General features: G+C 37.3%; 1 long non-coding RNA gene across 4 annotated transcripts in view; it reads right to left on the bottom strand.

The window, feature by feature from the left end:
• LOC122996905 overlaps window positions 1-21,720 on the bottom strand; it is a 94,247-nt gene that overhangs the window by 4,574 nt on the left and 67,953 nt on the right. For all 4 annotated transcript variants that reach the window (XR_006407110.1, XR_006407108.1, XR_006407107.1 and 1 more), the window contains one exon: window positions 14,604-14,691. This is a non-coding gene — a long non-coding RNA (uncharacterized LOC122996905). The remainder of the gene's footprint in view (window positions 1-14,603; window positions 14,692-21,720) is intronic.

The following is a 21,720-nucleotide window of genomic DNA, read 5'->3' as shown; positions in this document are numbered from 1 at the left end:
ATTTCTTTTTCCTTCAACATTTTGTTCACAAATGCAATAAGAGAAAATACATTTGGGCACAAGTGTTTAAAAAAAAACAAAAAACAGAAGTGCATTAGTATATTCTGACAAACTTTACATGAGAGCTGAAATAAAATAGTTGACCTGAGTGTTGTAAATGATCTTGATAACAAAATCATAACATAAGAACAAATAGATAGACCTTAGAAATGTATATAGCATATCTATATTCACTTTTCAACTATCTATTTTGTAGAAATCAAAAGTGAAATCTTTACACCACAAGAAAGAAAATGAAAAGCTGCACCCATTATTATTTTGTGAGCAAAAATCTCATTCACCACCACTGTATCTGAGGCTACATGCACAGCTGACACATTGAACATTAAGCTATTAATCTAAATGTAAAAAAAAAAAAAAAGGAATGTAGAAAAGTATGTGAAGCAACACAATTCCTGCACTCTCATTGCCTTGAGAGCACTGACAGGAAGTGAGAATGTTTGGAGACCGCCTGAGTCACCTGCACAAAAACACACTCCCTGCAGAGGAAATGGACGACGTTAGCCACGTCAACACACAGTCTGCGACACTCTGGTGAAACCGATAAGAATGTCTCAATTTGTTTTCCACAGTTTGAACATCATCGTCGGCTCCTTCTGTCAAGGATTCATTACACACATACATACAGTCTCATGATAGTTTAAATATTCTCCTGTTAAATTTACTGCAGAGCCTGAAACCATTTAATCTGTAACACTCCTGTGATGCCAGCTCTTTTATTTATAGATTGCTTTTCATCTATTTACTTTGAACTTTCTACACTAAACTTGCTACATGTGTTTTTTGATAGACAGAACAAAGTTAAATGAGGCCTGACAGAATAACCCCCATGTCAATTAAAATTCCTGAAACCATAGTTTACATGAACATAATTTACAGCGTCAGATTCACTTAAAAGACTAATAATTAGGGTCACTTTGATTTGACCACACTTTGTTTAGTCATGATGGACTCTGTCTGCGCAGTATAAACAGATTAAAGCAGAATATTTTACTTTGAGGCTTTGCCTTACATTTTTGGCTCCACAACAAACAATACGACCTCCTCCCCACAGCTCTGCGCATCATTGGAAAGGATGAGACAGAAGGCTGTTTGCAGATATTTACACTTTAGGCTTTTAGCAGATGATATTCTGGAAATCTTATAGTGACTGCCATGTAAAGACAACACATGTCAGATGGTTTGACTGTGGATAAAACAAAGTATATGTTTGCTTTTTGCACAGTTTTGGACACAGAATATCACTCATCATATGCTGTGTTCATTTTTTAAACAGTCTTTTTAAATAATCTAAAGACATGACCTACAGTTAGCCCTTGTGACCACATGCATATACTCCTACTTTCCTGCAAAGGCTGCAGCATTTTAAATGCATTTTTAATGTCTAGTTGTGGTTACATTTTGCGCAACATGGTCATAATTATAGTTCATAATACATGCTCTCTCTACGTGTGGCTCATATCTTTTTTATTTATTCTGGTAAAGAGTATACAAATAAACCTATGGCTGTCTGGCATTGTGCTACAAACAGCATTGTGTATAGACAAACAAATGTATTCTGTAGTCTGTGATAGACACAATTAAAATCCACAAAAGGTTAAAAGAGCAACATTACACTACTTGAAAAACTGAGTTATCTTGTGTGAATGCACACACCCACACACACACACACACACGACAGGCTTGAAGACAAATCTCCCCAGTCATCTAAAAACACAACTGACAGGCTTTTCTCCTCAGGATGAATTTCTTTAGCCATATGAAAGTACCATAGATGGACAGCATGATTAAAGGCCTTGTGCAAAGTGTAAAAAGATAAATTACAGTCTTCCATTTATAACCCAGCATCTGTCCTCACACCGTAGCCATTTACACCAAGATGGTTTGAAATCTCTCATCTTTGACGCTGTTAATCATTCTGTTAAGAGCTGAGGAGAGAAATTACCTGGCTGCCCTTTAAGTGGAGTACCACTTAGTTTCAGACTCAAGATTATCGCTGTGAAAAGATGTTTCACTCCCACTCAGACTGGTTTTATGTTTGTTTTTTTGTTAACCTCAGTACAAGTGAGATATTAAGATATCTCTGTCAACAACAATGCGTGAAATCAGGTTCTCATGATGTGAAGACAAATATTTCAGAGATAAATTCTTAAATGTCACTAGTGATTTAGAAAAAAATTGCAAAGCCCAGAAGCTCAAACTGTTTAGTAAAGAAACATCTGCAGCAGTATTCAAACTGTTACCACAATCAGCTACTCCTAAAAAGTACAGTCTACATAGTAAAGTCTTTACACAAGACAGTCAAGAAAAGGGGGATTTTACAGAGGTACCCATTCACTCCAGCGATGTATTTCACTCTGGACAAAGACAAATAACTATGATGAATAATTTACTGAACGGACAGGACCAGATTAACCAGTCTGATAGATGACTCAGTGCTTTGTCTTCCCCACCTGATAAAGTGGATCTGCATTTAGCCCTTACGGGGCAGCTTTAAACACTGCGGAGTACATTTATCGAAAAGAAACTGACATGATGCTTTAAAAGCTTGTAACCAATTATGTGTAGATATTTCACAGCAACAGCATCTCATCTCTGTACGTGCCTGCCTTCACATAGATGTGGATTTAATAAGACAAATCAGTAAAATATCAGAAAGAATTAGGTCCTAATGTTTATTTCCAATAATAGAATAAGTGCACAGCATGTAGGTTAGTGAAGCAGCATCCCCAGACTGCCAGCTCAAGCAATAATACAGGTGAATGTTCAATAAATTGAGGTTTGAAATTTATCAGAATAAAAGTTTGATGAGCCTTGAATCAAAATTGGAACATAGTGTAAGTGTAAAATCTAATATATGGCAAAATGATTTTTGATGATGTGTTCTACTAAAAGAATTCCCATCAAAGCGTTAAAGCTGCCTTTGCACATAATGTGCAAGTATTATTTTTCTGATCATTGTGTTAATGTTGCATTTAATACATTTTTAATTTAAATTAGCAATTTTATTGTATTAAATATTTGTAGCAATTCATTAACAGTGAAACTAGATACAAATGAATGCTTCCTTTTTTTAATTAAATTGATTGAATTGTGTTAATATTGGATTTTTCTTATTTTATTTATTTTTTTACTGCTGGCAATTGTGGCTTTGCAACTGTTTTGAAACTGATTTTTCTCACCTCTGTAGCCTAGAGACCGTTAAAAAAAAAAAGAGAGAGAGAGAGAAAGAGAGATCAAAAAAAAAGGGAGGGAGAGCTTCATTGTCTTGTTGTGTTACACCGTATATGTCTTGTTATGTATTATGTGATTGCAGGGGTGTGCAGCACTTTTTTTGCACTAGTGCAAAAGAGCCTTGAATCATTGCATTGTCTTGTCAGTGTGGTATGTTTTTGTCCATGTATTGTATTGTCATGTATTGTTTGATTGCAGCTCTGCATAGCACTTTTGCCCAAGACAAATTTCCTTCGGGACATTAAAGTTTATCTCATCTCATCAAAGTTGTCAGAAATCCCAACTCATAAGTAGAACACAGATGATGATAAAGTTTTCCACTGGGCTACTCCGAATAAAGATATGCAAGATTTTACTCACTGAAAATTAGCATCCCATGCTAATGGGTAACTTCTAATGACCATTTTAAGCTACCATTAGCTTGTTTCTTTGGATGAGAAATGGCAACACGGTTCAGACTAGTAAAAAAAAAGGTAGTTAAAAAAAGGCAAAGTGTAAAATAGCAGTAAGCAAATATTGTGAATCCTGGATCCCTGAACTAACTGAAAAAGGCAACCTTTCAACACAAACATATCTGTTAGCTAATTAGTGTTTAATTAATTACCTTGCTGTCCATCCAATTTCTAACTGGCTAATTGAGCATGTAGGTTAGTTAGCCTGTTCCAAGATCATTAAAATTAAATAAAAATTAAATAAAAAAAAAAATAATAATGTCACAGTCATTTGTATACCTTTCTATATTTATCCAAAAATCTATTTTATGTATTTTGACCAGTGCTCCTTATTTGTCTTTAGGGTTTTCCATTTAGCTAACTTGAACTAACCCTTACATTTGTGCAGCTGAAGCTCTTCTCAAACACTCTACACACCGTAGTAAGTGTGAATACAAATTGCAGTACGGTTAAAGATCACGAGTTACGCAGTGGGATTTCTCCACTCGGTGAATCAGCCTATTCATTATTGCTGAAAGAAGATTAACCAGTTTGATGGATGAGTAAATGTTTTGTCTTGTCGCCCCTTTTGATGAAGTGGAAACCTGCATCAGCGTTAAGCAGGCTGCGGAGTACTTATCACCGGCTGTATGTATTGGCTGGGGATCAAAGGTGAAGGCATGGGACTTGACTGGCAGTCCTCTTCTTCGGAGTAAATGATTCATCTGACATTTGTACTGAACATCACTGTTATTGTGGATGAGTTAAGTAAGATATACACCTATAATCAAACAAATCTAACCTTCATAAAGATTACACTGTTCAGTTTTTGTCGAAACAGTTTGAGAGATTTAACTTCACAGTCATTTCGGAGGCTGCAGGTTGTGGTACTGTTTAAATAATATTGTATAGATTTATGTAATATATATAAAAATATAAGAAACACCTCTCAGTATAACACAATACATTTCAACAGCTGCACAAATTAGTCTCCATAATAGCCATAGTGTTGAATCAACACTCTCAAACACTCTCAGCAAAATTATAACCTTGATAAAGGAATAACTGTGGAATTATATAGTAATATTAAACTGCATTAGTTGTACTTAGGTGTCCCTAATAAACTGGCTATTAGTATTTTTTTTCTGAATTTATTTTAGGAAGATTTTGTATATCACCTTATTTTTATTGGGGCGATTTACATAATTTAATTAATGTAATTACAGAGTATATGTTTTCTATTTTACGGCATAAAAACATTGAAGTGATGTATCGTGTTTGTTGTTAGTGTGCTGTTGTCCTACTGTTGCAGTCGACTTTTAAGGGGACATGAAATGAATTTAAAAAGTTGTTTAAACCACAGATATGACAAATTTATTTTCCTAATTTCTACCAAGCTAACTAGCTAGTGAGTCACCATTTTGGAGTGACATCATTGCCTATGTAACAGGGTTGGTTGGTTCCGTTTACAGGTGACGACAGTGAAGCATTTCTGAACCAAGTTGGACACACACTTGTTTGGAAACAGAGGAGGATGAACTTGAAAGGCCTGTTGAGCCTGTGATAAGTCCTGTTGCATATATGCATTCCAGCCGATATGACGTGGGAAACCAGCAGTGGAGTCAGTACGTAACAGCTGACCTATCGGATGTTTAGCACTGAACATTAAATACAAAGCATTAATTACTGTTAGATCCTGATCAAAGCTACTGCTGCTGTGCCACCTGTGTAAATGCACACGTCACTCTCAAATTAAAAATGTTTATCGTTTCTGCTGCTGTGTGATGCTGCAGGCATTTAATGAAGTCAAAGGAAAGAATCTGATGCAGCCAGATGTGGACAACAAACAGAACATCAGTACTGATGTTTCTGCAAAATCCCGGATTACATTCAGTGACATCTGAACGACATTATTGTAAGATTCATACATTCATGAAACACTTTTCAGATCTGCCAGAGTCACATTAATAGCTGTATTCTGATGGACATTTCAATAGTTTATGTAATACAGTAGATGTGATACTATAGAGAAGTAAAAGAAGCAAAATACAGTTGGTGATGAGCTCTGCGTGTACACACCTCTGCTGACTAAAGCCACAAAACTGTGGCATTTGTGCACTCTGCAATTTTCATTATGGACCAATCTCTGTGCTGAAAGGTGGAGAAAAGCCTGAAACACTGGAGACAGCTGCAGAAACCGCTCCACTCACTGTAAAAAGTAACTTTACTGCCTGTAATACATCCATGGCATGTATGCGTCTTATGTGCAGCACCATATCCCCCCTCCCTCCCTCTGATGCTCCATGTTAGGTTCCGCTCTGTTAAATTAAAATACCAGTTTTGAGGACCAGAAATATGCGGTGCTCGGCTCAAAAAAAATTCAGCACTGAAGCAGTTGCAACCCTCAGGACCTACAGGACGGACCCAAAGCTTTGGCACTGCGCTCACAGCTGCTGTGTTCACTGTTGCTGGCTGACATGAACAAAAACGAGCCGCAGCAGGTTTTCTGTGAATGATACACATCCAGTGTGTTTTGGAGTCGGTTTAACTCTTTAATATTTAATATTGAGGGAGCAAATTAACTTTGTTTCAGATTTACAGCGTTTTGGGGGAATCTGATGTCCATATATAATTGAAAAGTAATACACACCATGGGTTGTAGTGAGGTGCTGATCACTGGAAGCAGACTCAAAAGCAGGAAAAAAGCTGGTTCCATATGTATTTCTCTTTTATTTGGATAATGTTTCAGCCCTCAGGCCTTTCCCCAAGATCAACAATCTCGATTGTTGAAAGGCTTGAGGGCTGAAACATCATTCAAATAGAAGAGAAATAAATATGGAACCAGAGTGTGCAACACTTTTTTCCTGCTTTTGGAATCTGATGTCCAGTTGATTATAAATATTAGGGGGGGATTTCCATGTTTCATTTATTGGGAGGGGCGTAAACATGAATCCTATGCTGCAGAGATGCTATGGAAATCTTTAGACTAGGGGACGTGTGTCAGGCTGTATGTCGGAGTGGGGGGGTTCATGAGTACTGCTGTTTGGAGTGAAAGATGTGTCAATGAGAGAGAGACTCTGTGAAACTTTAAGCTAACATGCAGCTAATGATAATGATATCAAATAGCTATGTTTCTGTGACAGATGTTTGTGAATACTGTTTTATTGGTATGAGCATAGTTAATGTCTTAGTACCTGCCTCCCAACCGCTTGCGCACCAGAGACTTCTGCCAGCCGAGCCGGCTAACTTCCAGTTTAACCTTCTGCTAACTTCAATGGGGAAATTCTGATAGTGAAACGAGTCATTTTGTGGGGGTTGTGACGCTCAAAAAAATGTATCCACCATTTTACAGCCACTCCTTTTCCCATGATTGTGTGCTGGAAAAATGCTTTTTGGGCCCCTGTTGGACCCGGAAGTTGTAATTACATGGTTTGGCCACTATGTCAAATTGCCTTCAAAGCCTGGCGCACTTCCTGGGGGTTTGATATACGTAGATGCCATATTGACTGCTTCGGCCTGCTGATGTGATACGTCAACGTCACCGCCATATCGGACCAGGCAAGACTGGCCTACAAATACAAGTAAATGGGGAAGCTGTGGTTTTTCTGGATAAAAAGCACAATAACATTTACAGTTCTCAACAATTTTGATGAGTCGTTTTTGTATTCAACGGTTTATGATTTACGTGGAGTAGAAAAAAAGTTTTGATTTTTTTTTTTCCCTTCAGCTTGAAATATACTAAATAGCTATCAGCTAAATATACAACACATTAAATGTTTATCATTACTATCTACAGCATCCTCAAGTACAATTAAACCCACCTGGGTCGCAGGACAGTCTGCACTGTCGTCCATCTTAGAAATCGACTAGATCTTTCTAGACCTGCAGGGGAATGATCGCAACAGAACCATCTGCCCTCTGATTGCACATATTGACTATGTTTGAACCAGTCGGATTCAGCTGTAAAAACAGGATCAAAATTTGTACTGGTAACTTCAATGTCACACACAGTGTGGGAACTTTTAGCGCTGCATTTCACACAGTTTTTTGCTTTCAATCTGTAGGCAGGTGTACACGAAAGCACTTAGTTTTTCTCAGTGTTTTTGTTTAACCTCATCACTAATATAACTAATATCCATAGATTTAATTAACATATTTTCACAAACTTTCACAAAATTTCTCATGTAGACTTTTCTCACAGGTTTACAAAGGTTGACAACTCCTCCTTCTCCTCCTACTCCTACTCCTCCGTTTCCATCTTTCTGCGTTTATCTTTCACTATCTTAATCTTTCACTGTCTGTCTTTCACTATCTCCATCTTTCACCATCTATCTTTCGCTATCTCTATCTTTCACTTTTTCTACTGCTGTTATCTGTTGAACCCAGCCAAACTAACCAACCCTGTGACATCACAGGTCGTAGTAACGCAAGATGCTGGCACCCTTGTCACGAAAGATATAACAGGGCTTCTTTTTTCTTTTATACGTTTACATTTGTCATCTTTCTTCTATAATTGTTGATTAGAGTGGAAATCCATTTAGTAAATCATGTCAACTTGATTCACTGCTTCATATCCACTTTAAAGTAAACACATTCGAGAAGCTGTCCTCATGGTCTTACTTTACCCCACAACCTATTATATTTATATAAATATTTTTTTTATTATTAGTGTCTCGTGTTACTGTCTTACATGTTACATACAACTACCAATAACTCTTTCATAGGCTGGTAGACAAGTTGACATGTCAGAGGTGTAAACACTAAAATGAACAATGTTCTATTTAGCTTCTTCAGTTTCAGAGTCCTGCTATTGTGCATGATGGCTCACTGTCACGTCTCACTCGCTGGGACACTTAAATAGAACAGAGCTATCTCCTCTGCCTCCAAAAAGTCTGGACTGTATCTTACCCATCCCATCCCCTACACTTCCAACAGCACCAGCCATAAGACTACTTTATATGCACACACACACACCTACACTCAGCACTAGCCACTTTGTACATAACACTACAAACTGCTGCTAATTACTCATCCTGTGGATGGCATGTTATTTGCACATCTTTAAGCTTTATGCAGTATATTTGTCTTATTTGCACTGTACTTCATCAATCATTACTGTTTTTTGTCTGATCTTGATCTGCACCTTGTTTAATCGGCCCCCCAACCCCCAGCTTAGCTTAACTAAAATATTTAAATACTAAATTATTTTAGAATTTTGTTTTATCCTAGTATTTTTAAATCCTTGTTGTTGTGTTTTAGTACTTGTATATGCCAACACCGGGGTCTGAGAGACACAGCATTTCAATCCTCTATGTCCTGTATATATATGGCAGAATTGACAATAAATTTGACTTTGACTTAATATCATTATTAACACCTGTGCTTTTCCTACTATGACAAGTCAAAATTTCTGCTGTGAAAGAGGCCAATATGCACATGTGAGTACTGTATTAAGATAGCCCAGAAAAAATGTGAACCTATTGTTTGAAGTGGACAAATTAGTCAGGACAAAACAAATCAGTTTAGAGTAACAGTGAGTTATTTACTTTCCCGTTTAAGCAGCTCTTTATCTTACATTTCACGGGAGAAGGAGTTCATTTGCTGACTGGAGAGATGAATGTAGAGATAAAATGGCTGAGCTGGAGACCAAGGCCAGATGCATAAATTTGTGTAGATTCATGATTAAAACTGCGTGCACACAGAAAGCCAGAAATATGCATACATATTCTTTTCGTAGGATTTACAAAGCTGTGCGTACGCAAGGTTGTGTTTTATAAATGTCAGTTATTGTGGAACTGGGCTTCCACTCCCACAATTATCCATAAATGGATGAAGACCCCACCCTTAACCAGCTGTTTTCATATTAATATGCTGTCGGCTCCATCAGTCTGTGCACCTGTCAATGAAACAAAGGAGAAAGAAGATGTGCAGTTTCACAGATTGTGTTTCACCGGCGCCAGAACAGCTGTCATTACGCACGGCCATGAAGCTCTTTATAGCGTCCATATCATTAATTCATCACATGGACCTGTAAACCGTCGTCAGCAGTGATATCTCAGAAATTTAATCAATGATTAGCTTGTAGCGCTCCTAAACCGACTTTACACCGACACAACTAAGGACACAATAAGAAGAATATTAACGGCAAAATACAATGATTAGCTTGTAGCGCTCCTAAACCGACTTTACACCGACACAACTAAGGACACAATAAGAAGAATATTAACGGCAAAATACAATGTTGACTCCTATGTAAAATAAAAGAATGATAAAATGAATCACAAAAATGATTAATCAATATTATGTTTGTAAATGTGTCTTTTACTGGCATTTTACAGATCTCTGTTTAAACGCAAAAAAAAAAAAAAAAAAATCACACAGTCACTGCAGCTGGTTGTGAACTTAATGTTTTAGAAGATTAAAAGATTCCTTCTCTTATCTTACATTTCATCTCCACCTCATCATATCAGCCTCAGATCGCTCCAGAAAAACATGTACGCCTGGTCTGAAGGTGAGGTGCGCACAGACTTACCGCACATGCTGTGTTTATAAATACCAGCTTATGTGCAGGAAATGGCGTATGCATGGTTTTTGTGTGTGCACATCGTTTGTGCATCTGGCCCATGGACGATAGAGGTGGGACATTTGCCACAAATTGTGATGTGCTCTCTCACACACACACACACACACACACAGACACACAAACACACACACAGCTGTCAAAACAAATCTAGGAATAGAGGCTCTTTTACACAGGAGTTTTAAGAGGGAAAATGGACGTCTGCTACTTTGTGTGTGTGTGTGTGTGTGTGTGTGTGTTTGGCCAAGCAGCCGTGTCAGGACTGAACAGGGAAGACAACTGGAAACAGTCATGCTGCACTTTAAGTTTCCACTCAGTGAACACACAGATGCATGCAGGCTCTCACGCAAACACACTGAAGTGAGTCAGTTAATTAAATATCATCGCCGTTGGACTTCTACTTTCATATCTTGAGGGCTGATGTGTACTGTATACTCCATCTTAGTGAAGGACTCCTCTAACTAAGCCCCCACCTACTGTACTGACAGACTGCGGAAGGCAGACATATTGTCAATGGTTTCATTTTGTAAACTCATTTGGTATAATATGAAACTCCTGAAATTCCTGTAATCCTATTAATCAACTTTTTTCATTTTTTAAGTATAGAACATATTTCAGTCCTCGCATTTTGAATAAAATGAAGTTATGCCCTCAAACTGCACCCTGCGCACACAAAACACTTTGGGTGTGTGGATTTCTAGAAGAAGGTTGGTGTTGACATGTGATCTGCATCTGGATACATTATCTGGATAATGACATCTGCATGAGCCTTTGCAGTTACCAAGCTTTTTTTTTTGCAAGAGAAGACTACTGCTACCATTATTACTTGTAGCTTTTGCCCAGCTTGCTTAAGCTGGCAGGAAGAGGCAGATTTCAGACCTTTCAAGTTGCCGGGTGGATTTTCTTTTTGTGAGTATGGTCATGCTGTACAGATTGCATTTACACCTGGCTGAGATCCAATACATTTTTATTTATACAAGTAGGATATCCAGATACAGATTGCATGTTAATTCAAAGTGTAAATGGGGTCTATAGCTGGCAAACATACAGTCCAAACCATTTTCTTAATCATCAGTGGTCTTCTTATTTAATTACAGCTCCACCTTGGAGCTCTGTGTCAAGCAAAGGTGTACTGGTCCTTTAAACCTGTAACCCCACAAAATGTGAGTCACTGGGCTGACGAAAGCAGTAATTGATCACATTCAATGGTATTGTCTACATGCACGCATTGACGTGACAACTTCCAACGGTGAGTAAGACAAACGTGAGATGAAAGATACCAATACATCTTACATCTGACATGTGTTCCAGCACACCACGAGCAACTGTCGTCTTTAGACACATGGGCAACTTGATAACACTTAAAACTGTGATGAAGGTGTAAACATGTTGCGACTGGTCTTTATTAAACCCAGTCGAGTCAAGAGAACTCTAGATATGTTACTGTGAGAACAGTGAACTCCAGCCAAGGCAATAATCACAGTTACATAATCAGAGTGAAGTTTATGTGTGTCTTGCTTTTCATTTAATGTCACTTTATTTCTCTTCTTTATACAAAATAAAAAGAGCTACATCTGGTAACCCTCTCAGTAAATACAATAATCATCTAACCTTGACAAAAGTCCCGTGTTTGCTGTACTTTCAACTCACTCTCAGTTTTTTTTTAAATACTTTGTCAGTTGATTTATAGTTCTTGGCACACCTCTGTTGCCAGGCAGTCTCCCTGCAATGTATAAAGCTCCCAAAAATCCATTTACATACACACACACACACACAAAATAACGTATGAGCTGCCAGGGGTCACAGCTCCCCCAGTCTGACGCTATGACGCTTACTGATCATCAGGACTTTGTGATGAATGGATGTTCTCCACTTTCACTAATTAATCTGAGCGGCTGCAGTTGCACTCACTGTCAGTCATCCAGCATGAGAAGAGTTGAGTCAACAGTAGAGAGGAAAGCAGAGGGAGTGGAAGGAGGAGAGAAAACGGGCGGAGAATGTGGCAAAAGATTTGCTGTTTGGTGTTAATGAGAAGTTTGCAGTTTGAGTGGTTTGTTTGTGCTTGTTTGCTGGCAGCTGCAGTGAAAAAATAACCCAATGATCTACCACCAGTTCAACTGAGCATATCTTTTGCAAACTGGCCTCTATATATATATATATATAAAACAAGTGTAGGGCATTTCCATATTATTAAAATAGCTCACAGGTGTTAGCATGCTACATTTACAGTAAGGGATCCATGAAGCTTCTTTAAAATATCACTGCACTGAATGGATGTTGCGAAGTCATCCTACTTTACAGTGCAACAGAGTTTTCTCTCAATGTTTCAACTCCTCGCTAAAGTTCAAATTAAACCACCGGATTTAATTCTAATTATTTTTATTTATTTATTTGCATTTTGGCTACAGGACCTTAACATTTTTTTGATCCTGTCATTTGCTCCACAAGACATATTATGGATGCAGTACAGAGGTGAAAAATTAGAAAATTTAGCAAATGGCTGCTACAGAGCTACACTACCCATATTATTCTCACATTAAATGGTGACACTAAGGTCTGGATCACCTACTATAACCTCTACCTAAAGTCATCCATTACACAGTCCCATCTCACAATAGAGACATTAGATTGCAGCCACAGTTACACTTTACTGAGTCTAATTTCCTATGAAAGATGCTACATAAATTACAATTGATTTGTACTGACTTGAGTTCACGTCTTGGACATCCTTAGAAACTCAAACAATAGATCAGCTGATGAAACAGGAAGTCTGAATGGGAAACGCCCTGTTTCTGTCCTTGAGCAAGGCACATAGACTCTGTTGTCCCAGTTACAACTGTGGTCATACTGGTGTGTGTGCAGGGTTTCACTGAGAAAGGATGTTTACAGACACCCACTAAAGAAATACAGAGTATCTGCAGGTCTTGTAAAGGTTTAAAATGCATTGGATTCAGTTTTCTAAAAAAAAAAAAAAAGAAGGTATTAAAAAGTCTTAAACATTTTCTCTTGCCTGCCATAGACCTTAATATTAGTTATCACTTTTTAAAGAGATAACTGTCAGGAGAAGTCACACACTTGTAAACTGAGAGTAGGATTATTTTGACAGTGGGTTATGCTGCAGGAAGCTCTTTAATCCTTTTTTGTGAGGTTTCAGTCAGCAACAGCAGACCGGTAACAAACACTGTCACCACTGCTAGCTGCAGTAGCTCAACTTACAATAAAAAAGTGTACATTTTAGCAAAAACTTGAATTAATAAATTCAAATCATTTTTCAATTGGTTTTCATCCATCCATTTTCTGGGTCCAGGTTAAATTAATTTAACTCTATCATTAGAAATTATTGTTGTATACTACTGGGGAGTACTGAAAAAAATGTGATATAATTATAAATAATTCAAGGTCTGCTAGTCTTCCATCATACTTTCATACTCTGGACAGCACGACTGTAAAACAGGTATTAAATAGCTGTCTATGTGGAATTAAAAACGTATCTTAAAAAAAGTCTTAAACTGAACTCTATGAACTGTAGGAGCATTTTTTTTATTTTCCTGAGTTATTTTTTACAATACACTTCAAATGTCAAACACTTGACAAGAGTGAGATTATACTGAGCTGTAATATTTGAACTGAAACTGAGCAAAGCTGAGTAATGACATCAGCGTGGGTTGTACTCTCTTTACTGAGAGCTGAAGAAGGTCGCGTAAGGTAATGTTGGGTTGAGTAGTAAACATGTACTGGGCCATAGGTCAGAGGCTCCTTGTGTTTTTGATATTAATATTGATTTGTAAGATCTCGACTGCACACAGCAGGAATCATTAGGGATTATGTAAGATAAACATGTTTGACAATATCATTATTATTACCACTACATTTAATTTTCATCACACAACAAACAACATCTACAGACTTACAAACATACACACCCCATATTAAAAAAAACAGAACAAAAATCAAGGAAGAAACGACCACAAAAAGAAAAAAAAAAAAGCCAGATAGAAAGATAAATACATGAATGTTTCAGCCTATCGTTAAAGAGAGAGCATATGGTGAAGAATTGCAAAACTAGATATCACGCAGCAGGGACTTCACAAACAAGCGGGAGAGTTAAAGTGTCTAATAATTGGTACTCTCAAAGTTTTCATGAAAACCATGTATGTTGCTTCGAAGCCTCTCAAGTTGTATCCCTGAGTCCAGTTCCCTAAACCATCTGGAGAAACAAGGACTAACATGTTTGATATTATTAACAAGGTGCTGATCCGACTGCCAGAACAGTAGTGTACAAATTTCTTAACTCCTACCATTTGAGCTTTTCTCAGGTGGTTTCCCTCCGGTTGTCAGGATGGATGAATGTGGTGGAAATCATCCTGATAGCGCTGTGCTTTAGCCCTGCAAAAGAAGAAAAAAAGAAATCAGTTTAAACATGTCTTTTAGCCAAGAATGTTCCTAAAAACATTTTTTCAAAAAAAAATCAAGTGTCGCTTTACAAGTACAAGCATCACCCAGAGGACACTGCACTGGAAAGACATCTTCTAGTTTTTACTATCCTAACATCTAGTCGGATGCAGTTTCTTGCATTCGCTTGGTATTGTAGGGGTAAATCAGTCCCTGAGCTGAATGAAAAAGCATCAGTGCTGAATAGCGACAGTACAAACTCTGGAGCATCTAAAAACATGTATGCACAAGACAAAATTGCATAAACAGTTTTTGAAACCAATTCATAAAGCTTTGTGTTATACAGTATTTGTAGTGTTACACCTCTCTGTGCACAGGTGAACAAGCTTACTGTAATACCTAAAACTATAATTATCTGTAAATTACACATCTGTTCAATCTTGATTGGACATAAACAGGCTTGTTCTGTCCTTTGTTTGGCATCGGTAATGTCTGAGGCATGCACTGTGCCGTAACGTCTATCCATTACACACCATGAATCATACAAGTCTATTAGTTATGAAAAAATGTATGGGCTGTAGTAAAGTAGCAGAGTTAGTAGAAAAAGGGAAGTTCACACATTTTTTTTTAAATGTTATTGAATGGATTTCTGCTGAGAAGTGATGTACTGACGAGGCTAAGGCTTCAAATAAAATGGTGCCCTAATTCTCTCATTGATGTTATCATTTTCTTTGGTGCAATAACATATCACATTGACTCACACGCGTCTCTGTGTGAATGGTGCAAAGTTTGTGGTGTGGTACGCACACACGCACGCATACACTCACAGCACATTCTTATTGAGAAAAACCTGTTTCCGTGCAAAACAGAACCGCATTCTTAATTTGTGCACGCATCAGTTATTTGTTCATTTTTCACAGAAAAGTGAACTGCTTCCACTTCTGTACAGCATTTTCTTCATCAATCTGAGATACCAGAATGCCCTCATCACTGGAATCAATCATCTCATGTTAACCACTGAAAGATGCTGGATGACTACACCTTGTTTCATAATCAAATGAAACATACATGTTTGCAAAATATACTATATAACAACAATATATTAAGATTATGAGGTGTTAAGTTCTCACACCCTTCAGCTAAAGCTTTACATTTCTTTAATAACAGAAATATTAATAACAGAAAACATTGTGAATTTTAAAATCTGGATCAAAATCATCACATTAAAAATTGTTTTGTTTTTTTTTTTCTATCCAAGTAAGTGCTGTAATTCATGACGAAATAGCAAAACATCTTCTCTGGAAAAACAAATAGATTTTGATCTGCACTACTTGACTTCAGGCAAACGTTTTTTGGAAGACTGTAAACAGGTTTTCGAGGTATCAAACTTTAAACATGCCCTGAAAACAAACACACCCTTGATGGAGGTAAAATGTCATGCAAATGTATGATGTATATTTTAATAATTTCCACAGCACTTTTAGAAAAGCAGAAAAGTTTTCACTAACTTTTCTACATGTTTCAAGACCATGGGACCCTGGTTTATGTGTGTCTCACAGCAAAGCTCACTCTGTTCATGTGTTAACAATTAAAAAATTGTTTGACGCATGAGACAATGTCTGAAAAGCCATCCCACACACAGCAGATAGATGCAAAGAGGCTTTTGTGTGGGCAGCATTTTGACTAAACCTAAAGCCTGTTTCTGCGTGTGTGTGTGTGTGTGTGTGTGTGTGTGATAGTGAGAGAGGGGTGGGTGGTCAGCTTTTCATCTGTCCCATCTAATCTTTCATTTTTTTAGAAAAGGATATATTTATTAAAAATTAATTTCAGTGTTATTTATTATCCTTTTATTTGTATCTTTTCCCACTTTTCCTTTGAATTTTGATGCCGTTTTCCCTCAGGGACTCATAATAAAAATAAAAATATCACTGTTGCATCATTATGTCTCTTTGCACTCTGCAGAAAACTGTTTCCCTAAATAAAACTTCAGTCTTCTAATTTACAATCGCTAATTTACATTTTACATTCACCACTTTATTTTTATTATTTATTCATTTTTATTTGTGCTTGCAGCTGTAAAATCCACCTGCCTTGTTCTTACATGTTTCTACATCAACAAAATATACAGGAGATATTCAATATGGATATATACAACGCTATTTTCACCTCTCACTGTCTCCCTCTCTGTCAAATTTACTGTACATTTTGTATCTTTTGTTCCTGGAAAAACAAACAGGCTTGAATTTCCAGTTTTCTTCTTCTTTTCTTTCCCCGTCTCATGCTTACTCTCACTCTGTGTGTGTGTTTCTTCTTCCCACGCTTTTGTGGACAGACAGTCAGGTGATGAAACAACAATTTTGCCAGGGGGGGTCACTGTCTGCATCAGCACACACTGTACATCACAGCCATTCTTATGAGGACTGAATCTGAACCATTATTTCAAACTTTATCTTCAATTAACATTCAGCCTAATTAACATCTTATCCTAAATTTACCCTGTGAAGAATTTAAAGGGGCAGACATTTGGTCTTTTAATAGTCAGTGCAACATGGGTCACATTAAAGAGTGAAATGCGACACTAAATCATAGCTCACATATAAAAGGTGTGTTCTTTCAGTGTGCAGGGTTAGTCAACTGACTCATGACGATGATCAAAGAAAAACAACTGCAGTATTGTTCAGAGAACTACAGTAAGCAGTGGCTGCAGCATCTAATTACAGCGTCCGACCTGTCAGTTCATATCTTAAAACTGACAAATGCTTCTAAAACAGAAAACAGGTTCAGAATCAAGTTCTGTAAATGCTGTAATGTAAAATCCAAATCCACAAAAGTAGGAATTTGATTCATTTAAATGTATTTTTCTCCATTTTTCTGCCTCTGGCTCTAACTGAATCTGAGCCACAGTAGATCAAGGAGAAGCCCTCAATATACAGTATATGTTTATTATTCAAGCCATACAGTAAACCATGCCCAGTCTGTTAAAACTTCTCTTGTGCCTTTTTATTATGAACCACTGAAATAATCCTGTGTCTCAGTGTTAATTTTTCATTTATCTCTCTTTATAAGTAATGTGAGTATTTTTATAATCAACATTCCTCTCTCTTTTCCCTTTGATGACTTATCTTGAACCTGGACACGAATACAAAAAAATTATCCAATCAAATGTGATTTGGGGCAACTAGAAAACCCTGACGATCATTTAAACTGTGTTCAATCATTAGCTCAGAGGTCATGGAGCAGTATCGCACTGTGTGTTGGGATATCAGTTGGCAAATATTTTGTTTACATTTCTAAAGACTGGGGTTAAGGTCTAATTTATCAATTTCTCCCTGATCCTCATCTAACATCACCGTTGAGGGAGATGTTTGAACTGCATTTCTTGTATGAAGCCAATGCAACTGTCACTATTAGCAATTTAAGTTAAGTTAAAGTCTTTACAAACACACTTAAACACAATGCTACTAACAAGTGCTAAAACGGCATGTATAAGCCCAAACACATTTATGTGATGCTTTCATAGGCCCAAATTTCAAAAGTAACAGCGGTTGCACCCAATAACAGGAACAAATACACAATATATTGAAATCTAAAATAAAAGTTTGAGCCTTTATCAGGTGGGCTTCCCCTGTCACAGATTTTTGGTTTTGATGGGACCCACCGCACTGCGAGATGACTAACCAGTAAATTATTGCATCCCAAATCCATTATCCTGACACTTGATCATAAATGTAACTGAAACTCTCAAGAAATAACCAGTTCATGTGGGTTCATTCTAACATCAACACAAGCAGCAACTACCACGGCTTGAGGCTGAAGCCAATGCGGAAGTAAAATACCATCGATACTGCCTCTAAAAAATCCCTGGCTCCAACTGACTCCCATTCAAAAAGTCTCAACTTCTCTCTAGAAATAGTAAGTCAATCATTTTTGTCGAGTCTCTCAATCACTAAATTTGGGTGTTTAGTAATAAAAAGTGTGCTGGTGGTCACTTTGAAAAGTTTAATGTTACTTGATTATGATACCTACACTGTTTGCACAGTTTAGCTAAAGTAGCTAATGTTAGCTCAATTGTGCACTGCTCGGTGTTCCACTTATGCTAGCATTGGGTCCAAGGTAGCAGGAAGTGTTTCCAGACCGTGAAAGGCAACACCCCGCACTCATTATTTGGAAGATCCAGGCTCCAAACGGAAAAGATGGTGCCAATGATAAGAGCAACTTCAAACAGGCTTCAAACAGGGCTTCAAACAGACCAATGCAAACCACTGGGTGACCTCACACCTCACTACATCCATCTTTATATACATACTATGGTATGGTATGATTTCTCTCTAACAATATCTGATTTATTGAGCTCGATTTGGTGGTGTTCATCAGGGAACCATCTGAGGCTCCCCTGTGATTAGAATCTGCAGGGCTGCAAGTGCACAAAAGTCCTTTCACACACACAAATGTTGGAATATGACTAATTTCACTGCCTTCTAAAAACCTGTTTTGGCACGTACCTGAACACTCACTATGTCATAAGGAGCAAGGAATCTGCTTTACAATAACTCAGTGCAGTTCTCTGGTTCCATGTGCCACCTATTGTAATTCTAGCTGTCAGTTCACTGATACATGAACCATGATGTCGATAAACTGGATGTTACACTAGGTAGATGTTTTCCATACAAATATGCAGGTGCTCCTGTTACTGTATTTTATCCATCCCTTTTATGCACAGTAACCCTTGTGATGTTTATTCTACTACTGCGTGCACATGTCATAACATCAAAGCATGAAGAAAGAAATCACAAGTTAGAGGAAGCAGAAAAGGAAATGGTGTATTTGTATTATCAGGTGAACTAACCAAATTAAAGTACAATATTTTTACTGGATTTTGCTTGTTTACTTAAAAGTAGCAACACCGCAATTGGTACGTACTCCATTACAAGTAGAAGTTCTGCATTTAAAATCCTACTTAAATAAAGTATAGCATTATTATTATCTAAATTTACTTAAAGTATTTCAAGTAAAAGTACTCAATCTGCAGTAAAATGTCCCAGTGACTGATACATGATATGACATTATTAGATAATTATTACTGAAGCATCAGTGTGTAAGCAGCATGTTACTGTTGTAGCTGCTGGAGGTGGAGCTAGTTTGAACTACTTCATGTACAAGTAGCTTGTTTAGTTCAGTGGTTCCCAATCTAGGGGTCATGACCCTCCAAAGCGTCACCAGATAAATCTGAGGGGTCATGAGATGATTAATGAGAGAGGAAAGTTCTGATACACAAATCTGTTTTCAGTTTTGGACTTTTTTTCTAATCTTTGATTTTTGGTGAAATATTGCATCATTTAACCAATTACTGGGGAAATGTCTCTTTGATGGAACTCAGACATCTGAAACATGACACAACTACACACTGACAAGAGTTCACAAGACTAAAACGTTGGAAACATTGGTTTAATCTCTAACAATGAATTGAAATTTATTAGTGTATCATTATCAGCTAAATTTGATCTAAAAAGTAACTAAAGATGTCAATGATGGCGTAAAGAGTATAATATTTTTCTTTGAAATGTAGTGAAGTCAAAGTATCAAGTAGCATAAAATGGAAATACTCAAGTAAAATACAAGTATCATGAAACTGTACTTAAGTACAGTACGTGATACAGTAACAAATTACAGACATGGCTAATTTGTATGAGTGTAAAATGACAAACATTGACCGTGGATATCAGCAAACACACCTATTTCTGGCCTGACCTAGTTTAATGATATCACCTAACACCTACAACATGCATTCTGTATCAACACAAAATAATGTTTTACTGATAAGTAACACAGCTGTGTGTTGTTCCTCACCAGACACGTGCTTAAGAGGACACATCCTTTTCAACAGAAAACTGAGGTTGCGAGTGAGCAGAGAGGCCTCCAGTAAAAAAATATTGTGTTGGCTGGTAAACAAAGTGGCTTCAAAAAGGAAGTGAGAGGTTTAATATCAGTGAGTCACTGAGGCGGCAGAGCACAGGGAAAATCCAGAATCAATACGTTTCAATTCTCAGTACATGCCCTAATGTAGCACCTACTGTAGCATATTTACATCGAACTGAGGTTCCTATGCAGGTCACTGACAATAGCAGAGTGGTTCCTGGAACAACAACAAGCAAATGACTGAGCCAAATATGTGTCTAAGATTCCTTGGAATCCGTTACATTCAACATCCTTGCAACAAAAATCATGTACAAGTCAAAGCAATGCCTTTTATTTATGTGTTCCAGGGCCTTTGTTTATACCTCAACTCCCTGCACGTACATGTGCTGCCTACGTTATTATCCTCACTAAACTTTGGACTTCTGCTCTCACACACAGTGACATCAACTAAAATCAGAAAAATGAGCTCACAGACAAAACATTTATCCCCTCTGTTCCCACTCATGCTCTCCAAGCTAAATTTAAGTTCTGAGCCACCAATTATTTTGTGTGCCACTAGTTTTCAATATCTCCTACATGGTAATACATCCACGTTCTGTAACTTAAAGGTGCCCCCTGAAATTAAGTTTTTCACTTCCATAAGACTGAGGGACTTGTAAGAAAAAGAACAAACATAGAATAGTCAAAAAAGTGTCAACAAAGGCCAAGATATGTTAACTTTTAGTCCCTAGTATGTGTCACATTTTTGAAAAAATTGGATCCATAATGCAACTCAAAGGCATCTTGTTTGTTAAACTTATAAATAAGACAAAGGAAAGGTCTATTTTCTCAGAATTGACGCAGCTCCTCCAGAACCGCAGAAGACAAACAACTTTGTAGTACTCCTTGTGACCTTGATGTTTTTAATTTGGCGGAGTTCCCCTTTAATCAGTAAACAAAGAAAAATAACTTGTTTGCAAACAATTTATTCTTCTCCATCTGCAGTTAAACTTAACAGAACAAATATTAGCCTCGCAGATGATGACAGGCAGTAAGATTTTGTACTCGTTCATACAAGAAACATTATCTTTGCACACCTGTATACAGGCAGGTGCACGGTGGACTAAG

The sequence above is a fragment of the Thunnus albacares genome, chromosome 14, assembly GCF_914725855.1.
Source record: "Thunnus albacares chromosome 14, fThuAlb1.1, whole genome shotgun sequence".
NCBI classification, from domain to species: domain Eukaryota; kingdom Metazoa; phylum Chordata; class Actinopteri; order Scombriformes; family Scombridae; genus Thunnus; species Thunnus albacares.
The sequence above is the reverse complement of the archived record's forward strand: the minus strand, read 5'-3'. Positions and strand labels throughout refer to the sequence as shown.